Source organism: Camellia sinensis, chromosome 12 (genome assembly GCF_055761805.1).
Source record: "Camellia sinensis isolate YWXY chromosome 12, ASM5576180v1, whole genome shotgun sequence".
NCBI classification, from domain to species: domain Eukaryota; kingdom Viridiplantae; phylum Streptophyta; class Magnoliopsida; order Ericales; family Theaceae; genus Camellia; species Camellia sinensis.
In genome coordinates, this window is record NC_138972.1 from 60,595,656 (window position 1) to 60,603,613 (window position 7,958).

Genomic DNA, 7,958 nt, shown 5'->3' on the forward strand with positions numbered 1-7,958 from the left:
AACCAACAAGAATCTAACTCCCTCTCAAAACAATTAATATAAGTCCATGCTCAACAAGCTCCCCCTCAACAAATAACCTCCTTATCAAAGGACAACAAGATCCAAAATAAATAAATAAATAAATGAAAGAAAAAAAATTCATATATGATGGAGCAAATAAGGAATTTCAGATTTGTACCTCAAAACAAACAAGAATATCCAAGAAACACAATTACTTGACAACATAATGTGTACAATCTCTAGATGCAACATGTGAAAAGCATAAATCTCATGAAAAAAGTGTGTGTGTCTATTGGAGTTTGACAAACACTAGATTCAAATCCTAGTAGTAATCTGATGACTAGACCTCTGGAAAGAGAATCTGCGAATGACTCAAAAAAGTCAAATCTCTAGTGATCAAGGGGTATTTGTTGAGTAAAAGCAAACGCTCTCCCTTAAATAATGCAACATATTCTTGGGCACTCACCGGCTACTTTCATGCTCAAGAGTATGGAAACCAAACCAAGGAAGGAAGGAAAAGATAGTGAAGCCTGGTTAGTGACTTTGAAGTAGCCTTTTCCTTATGCCATTAGAGATAAACACAAAAGGGTAAGTAATTGAGGTGTAAAAAGATGGTAGGGGGTTAAGAGACTCAACATTACCAAAGATATGCTAGCACTGGTCAATTTCTCAAGAAAAACACAAGAAACACCGCTAGAAGTCCATAGAGAACTTTGATCACTTATGCAGAAGATGCTGGTATTTGCTAATCCAAGAGTTTGTACAGAATGAGACATACTAATCAAAGTACACACAATCTGAAATAAGTAATAACCATATCTAGCACACACTTGTTAACAAATAATGGATATTCTCATTAATTCCAATATGCACCAAGAAGTTATCAAAAATTTCAAGCTTGCAAAACCATACAAAAAAAAATCTTTTTGGATTTTTTATAAACAAAGCAAGAAAGAAATGAACAAATACACACAAATGACCCAAAAATAAGGAAGACAAACAGAAACTCAAACCAAAAAGAATAAATAAATAAATGAACAAATTAACCAAAGTGAGACTTTCTCACCCAAACTGCTTTAGTATGAACATGTTAGGTGAATTACAGTTCTTGGGTAGTGTCTTGATGTTGTGGTTTCCTTCCCCTTCGATGGGAACCTATCTCGACTTGGTTTCCAACCTCCTATTCCTATGTCTAGGCAAACACAACCTTGTTTCATGTTTGATCTCAAGCAATTTAAAACAATGAGGTCTAATGTGACCTTTAAGCCCACAATGATGACAAATATAAATGAATTTACTCTTGGCTACACAGTTATGAGACAAAGAAGAAGATGAAATGATATTACCCCTTGCCATGAACTCGTGAGTGCTCTCATCCTCAGAAGTTGAGGCTTTGGATGTTAAGACATGTTCTTTGATGATGCCAACGCCTCCTTTATCATTAGCCATGTATTGAGTACAATGAGCCGTATCCATACTTTGTGCACTTGAAGCTTTAACACTTTTAAGTTCCAACTCCAAGGGGATTTCGCTTCAAGCTCTTTTCCGGACTTTGAACAAGTCTTTAACTCTCTTTCAAGATCACCGTTTTTCTCTTTCAATGCATCATAAGCATGAAGCAATTGATTTCTCTCTATTCCACATATGGAAAGTTTGGCAATCAAAGACTCATTTGAGAGAACACTATCTTCCGCTTGAACTTCCATGAGCTTTTGCTTTACTTTCTCTTTTCGCACTCTACTTAGCCTAAGCTTAGTGGACAACTTGATTTTCATATTTGTCAACGTGAAACTTCACTTAACAACATCTCATATGCTTCACGAAGAGTTACATAATCTAATTCTTCTTCTGCACTTGAAGACTCACTACCACCATTTGAAGACCCTGAAGTGAAGCTTTCATTCTCACCCTTGTCTAAAGATGAAATTTTATTTGAAGAATCAACATTCAATGGATGAGGGATGGAGGTACGATGAGATTCACCATTAGAACTTACATCCTCATAGATAAACTTTAACAAATCTCATGCTTCTTTGGTTGTCTCACACTGAGAATTATGAGTTCGCTCACCTTCCGAGATAGTACCACGTATTACCTCTAATGCTCTTGAGTTGTATCCAAAGTGTTGCAACTCAAGTTCACTCCATTGCTCTTGAGGCTTCAAATTTCTCAAGCTTGTTGCCAAGTCAAGTTCATATGTCATCTCAAACCCTTTCTCTATGATCCTTCATAGGTTTGCATTAAATACCAATAAATATACCCTCATTCAAGCACTCTAGTACGGTTATTCAACTTCGTCAAGGTAAGGAAGGGTGGAAACATTCTGACCATGAGCATACTCGACTTGCCCTCGGTATAAACCATCTGTCCCTCAGATACAAAAACCGCTATGAAAGTAAAAAATTGCTCATACCCTTCTTTGCCTTGAACCTCGTTGTCACTTTCATCCTTATCTGATTCTGATTCATCGTCCCAAGTGACAGCATAGGCTTTCTTCTTCCTCAACTAGTTAGGGCATTCTTGAGCAAAGTGGCCAAAGCCTTGGCATTTATAGTGTTGGACTCTTCGAGGATTCCCTTATATTTTTCCTTTATTCTTCTCCATTGTAGGAACAATTTTTAGTTTCTTTTTTTCCTTTAAATTTGTGAGTTGATTCTATAAGATTAAGTTTCATTTTTTGAAAAGACTTTTTGATCTGTTTTACCAAAGCATCCGTATTCTTGGAATCAAACTCACAATCCTCATCAGAATGCTTTCCAACACTATGAGTACTACTAAAAGCCAAAACATCATTTTCTTTATTTTTGAAATTCAAATGAGCCTTATAGGTTTGGAGATTTCTAACCAATTGATCCAGCTTGGGGTTGTCAACATATTGAGCCTTCTCAATAGCCGTAACTTTTGGTTGGAACTGATCGAGTAAGGATCTCAAAATTTTTCAACAATCTTGGATTTCATTTTTTTTTTCAGCCTAAATTAAAGTTGTAATTCACAATGTCACTCAACTTCGCATAATATTCATTAGAGGTCTCACTATTTTTCATGGAAGGGTTTTCAAAACTAGAAATGAGCCTTTGAAATTTTGAGCGTTTAACTGAAAGAGTGCCCTCATGAATAGTTTCTAAGATATCCCATGCCTTTTTTGAGACTTTAAAATTACAAATGTGACTAAACTCTTTGGGTGTAATTGTAACGCCCTCAAAAAAACAACAATAAACCCATCAGATAAGACATGCATTTACATATAAACTAACCACATTCCTTTATTCCTTAGAGTTTCATTACATAAGTATTACATGTTAACATCATAACAAAATGCCCTATAGGCTTACAGCTTTCCAAGTTAACACTTGGTTACAACAAAAGAGTACTAACTCGTTCACACATTAAGCCCTAGGCTTGAAGTTACATGTAATACATCAAAAGTTAAGCGACAAAAGTATGCCCGCCACTAGCCTCCCAGCTATGTCCTTGGAGGTGGCATGCTTCCTGCACCTGAAAATGATATTCCCATATAGGGTGAGCCACAGCCCAGTAGAAATACACTAAACCAACCATGGACAATGACTAAAATATTAGCAATTGATAGATGGTCAACACTGATACAATCACATAAATCACATATTTATGTCTTACAACTTATGAGTCTAAGTTACCTTTCATTTTCCCTTTTTCAACAGATAAGCATGCTAGCTCTATCATCATTTCCACAGATATGTATAAAAACTATATCTCACATTCAGATAAGCATAAAAGCTATATCCACATTCTCAACAGATATGTATAACAACAATATCCCACATTCACAGATAAGCATATAAACTGTATCCACACTTCACGAAGATAAGCATATGAGCTCTATCTTCACTTCTCTAGACAAGCATATGAGCTGTGTCTACGGAGTTCATCCCCTATCTCCTCCCAATACTTATCCGGTTTAGAGGTACATCCCCTATCTTCCCCTAAACCGCGGAGTACATCCCCTATCTCCTCCTCTACACATAACGTATATAAACACATTGGTTCTATATACAATCACACAATACATACAATTAATGTATTCAATTAACCGTCAAGTTCCATGACACATTTCATTGATTAGTTTCAGTTTACCTAATCATCATGCATTGTCTACAACAATCACGACTATCCTCCACCGATAGCCCAAAGCAGTTATTTCTAAACAGAAAATAAATGCACAAATGGATATTCAATCAACATTTCTTTTCCTCACCATTAATTATCCCAATTAATCAATCAATGTAATTAGGCCATTTTCCATAATTACCATTTCAACCCTTAGGTCCCATTTTCATCAATGATTCAACAATCATTCCATTTTTTTATGCCAAACATGCAATCTAGGTTTATTATGAATAAAACCCCAACTTTTGTAAAATTACACAAAAGCCCCAAACTTTCACAAATTTACCAAACCAAGCCCAACATCTCAAAATACCAAAATTTAAAGACAAAACCCATAGAGAGGAGTAGGATATCCCTACCTCAAATTCGGAGTCCCAAAGGAGAAGACGACAAAACCCAACGTGCTCCAAAACCCGAGATTTTCAGATTAAAATGAAGCCCTCGACGATCAACAACCTTTTTGTAAAGGCCAAAGGTGAGTAAATCACTCCTACTAGATCAAAACCTAGAGAGAAGGTAGAGTCTAGAGTGAGAGGCTCAACAATGGTGATTTTGGAAAAGTAAGAGAGAGAAGAGAAAGTAAAAAGTGATTTGAAGAGTCACAAATTCGGGACTTTAACCCAGGTCTCCGCTCAAGCGTAAAACACCCCGCTCGAGCGGCCACTCACAGACTTCCGCTCGAGCGGCCAACCGCCCGCTCGAGCGCAGAATGCACTCGCCCAGCACTTTTGCAGAACCAGGCCTCCGCTCGAGCTCCCAACTCCACGCTCGAGCGTACAACACTGCACAACAAAAACTGGATGGGTGTATTACCCGCTCGAGCGCCAACACCTCCGCTCGAGCGCCAACACCTCCGCTCGAGCGTACAGGCCAAAAATCTGGGCAACTAGTTTTGGTTTCTAAACTCAACCAACCTAAAACAAATCCGCCCAACACATCCTATAACTCAAATACAAAGTAAGAAAGGATGTAAACAAGATAATAAACAACTACCAACATCCACGGACACATGTCCGGATCACGGTATAACAAGGGTAAACCCGGGATCGCTATAGTAATGGTGCAAACAAGGAATTGATAGCTTTACTATTCTAGCTACTATTTTGGTAATCGGTTGTGTTCCATTTGTCAATTGGTTTGGAGAATATTACTCCATAAATGGTAATCGTAGGTTCGGTCCACTCTGATATGGCGGATTGCCAAACTTTTTTTTATCAATAGCTTTTAAAAATGCCCTCATCCAAGCTTTCCAAAAAGACTAATTGCATCCGTCAAGTAAGGGTGGTCACACTGTAAAATTCTTCTCACGAATTGAATCCATTATCTCAAATCAAACAAGATCTCGCTTCTTATAGCTTTGAAAAACAAAGTTTGAGCGACCCGCTCTGATACCAATTGAAAAATTTAAACCCCCTTCCCCCTGAGATATTGATTTGTGATTATGATTCAATTTTAAACAATGAATAACAATCCCAAGCAAACAATCGACAATAAATCGGCAACAATTTAACTTTTAAAAAATCACAATTGGACTCCTCCAATTATGATAAAAAAATCACGGGCCAAAGCCATAAAATAATCTACTAAGAAGACAAAGAAGAATTACATATGAGAACCCTCAATTACGTAGTGAATCCATGCCTGAATTGAATCAAACCTAATGTGCCTCTTCCATTACCATTTTCACCTCGAAATTGTTTTTCTCAACATTGAATCTATAACGATTCTGGTTTAGACCCGACCCATTTTCTTGCTTTTGAATCTGAGGACCCGTGTACCTAAATGTTGTTTATCTTATTTCCATCTTATTGCTTATTGAGATTGGCTATTAGGAGTTTTGGTTGCATTTGAAACATGTTGGAAAGTTAGTTTTTCCAATAGTTGATTGCCCAGATTTTTGCTTCTTTGCTTGAGCGGTCTTTCTTATGCTCAAGCGATCTCTTACAGTCTGTAAAACTACTGGGAGTTGAGAATCTACGCTTGGGCGATCTTTCTTGAGCTCGAGTGGTATTTTATAGGCCTGCAAAACTACTGTAAAGGGGTCATTGTGCGCTCGAGCGGTGGTTTTGGTCGCTCGAGCAGTGTCACTTATTGTGTTTGTTCGCTCGAGCGGTGTTTTGGTCGCTCGGGCAGTCTACACATATATCAGTTCGAGAAAAAGCCATTTTGAGTCACTTTTTCATCTCTCTCTCTGTCTCTCTAAACACTTCAAAACCCTAAAACCTCTACCTCATCTCTTTAGTTCTTGTACTCTAGCTCTAAATACTCTCAATCCGTTGATTTCTTTACCCTAGTCCTTTGGAGTAAAAGATAAAGCATGTCGAGGGCTTCATTCTAATCGGAGAAGTTTAGTGTTTTCGACTCCGTCAAGTTCTACCCATAATTTATTCTTGTCTTCTACTTTGAGGTAGGGATTTCTTTGTCTCTTTTATATGATTTTTAGCTTAGTTATTTGCTCTTTGAAAATGGTTATTAATATGGGGATTTTTGAGAAAACCTAGGGTTTCAATTTGAAATCAAAAGAGGGGTTTTCCAAATGGCTCTTGAAAATGGTTGTGGGGATATGGTTATGGTTGAGATGAGTTAAAATGGTGGATTTCTTATAGTAAAATCAACTTTATAAGAAAATGGGGTTTTGCCCTAAATTTTGGATATTTGGATTTGTGAAAGGAAATGGAAAATGATGCTGGGTATTGTGAAATTGGAATAATGTTTATGTTGATGATGATGGTGGAGTTGGATATGTAGTATACTCCCATTGTAAATGATGAAATTGTATTTTTTGATTGAAAATTATCTATTGACTAGAAATATCTATTTTGGACTATCGGTGGAGGATAGTCTTGATTGTTGTAGTCATTGCATGAGGATTAGGTTGAATTGAAACTAATTTCTCATATATTGTGCATTGAGCATCATTTCATATTAAATATTGTAAATGTATTTATTTTGAGAAAAATTGATGAATACCTTGGTGAATTTGGTTAGGGGGTGTGGTTGTGGTTATGATTTTGGCTTGTGTGTCCTTAGTGCAAGTCCAAAAACCTGCATGGTTAGGTGCCGATCCTTCCGGTTAGTACCGGTAAAATGGCTTTGGTAATGCTTGTATAATCCACTGGCAGACACGTACCTAGAGATTCCCAGTGTGTTGTATCCACTATCCTGTTTTCTATTATAAAATGATTATTTTCATGAATTGATTTATAATCTGGCATTGCATTGTTTTGAGATGGAAAAAGAGAAATGCTTGACAAAAGGCTTGTTTTGAGATGGAAAAAGAGAAATGCTTAACAAAAGGCATGCATGTGCATTTTATCTTATAATTTTGCTAAGATTCATATACTGTGTTAGAGCATCTCTACTAGACTTTGGCTCACCCTATATGGAATACAACTTTCAGGTGCTGATTATATGCCTCCACCAAGGACGTAACTTGGGAGGACTTGGAGTTTAAGGCTTTATTTTCAGTTTCTTGATGTAATTATTTTTGTTTAAGCCTAGGGCTTTATTTGTATTAAGTTTAAACTTATTTTGTTATAACCAATTATTGTCTTGGAAAGTTATAGTCATTAAGGCATTTCATTACTTTGGTTCTACTTCTCTTTTTATTCTTGTATCCATGACATATGTTATAGATTCAAAATCTAGGATTGGTGAATGTATATTGCATATTTCATCTTTTGTAATGATCAAAGATATAATGAATAGAAGTTATGACATGTTTAATCAATTGTAACAATGTTATGAGATGGATTAATGCCAATTATTTTGGGGCATTACAGAATCCACAATGCCAATGTTGAATTCACGAT